Raw genomic sequence first — 319 nt, forward strand, 5'->3', positions numbered from 1 at the left:
AGTCCATTATGGCTCGCCTTTAGGTGTCCTCCTCGGGATAGCGTCATTTAAAGAACGAGTGTCAGCACAACGTAAAAAAAAATAATAAAAAAAATAAAAAAAATAAAAAGGGGAAAAAATCGGAAAGAAAACTGTGAAAAAAGAAACCGAAGAAGCTTGCCAAAGATGAGGCCATTACGGCTTGCCTTTAGGTGTCCTCCTCGGGATAGCGTCATTTAAAGAACGAGGGTCAGCACAACGTAAAAAAAAAAAAAAACGGAAAAAAATTGTGAAAAATAACCGAAGGAACTTCCCAAAGATGAGGCCATTACGGCTCCCC

This window comes from Arachis ipaensis, chromosome B06 (assembly GCF_000816755.2).
Source record: "Arachis ipaensis cultivar K30076 chromosome B06, Araip1.1, whole genome shotgun sequence".
Lineage (NCBI taxonomy): Eukaryota > Viridiplantae > Streptophyta > Magnoliopsida > Fabales > Fabaceae > Arachis > Arachis ipaensis.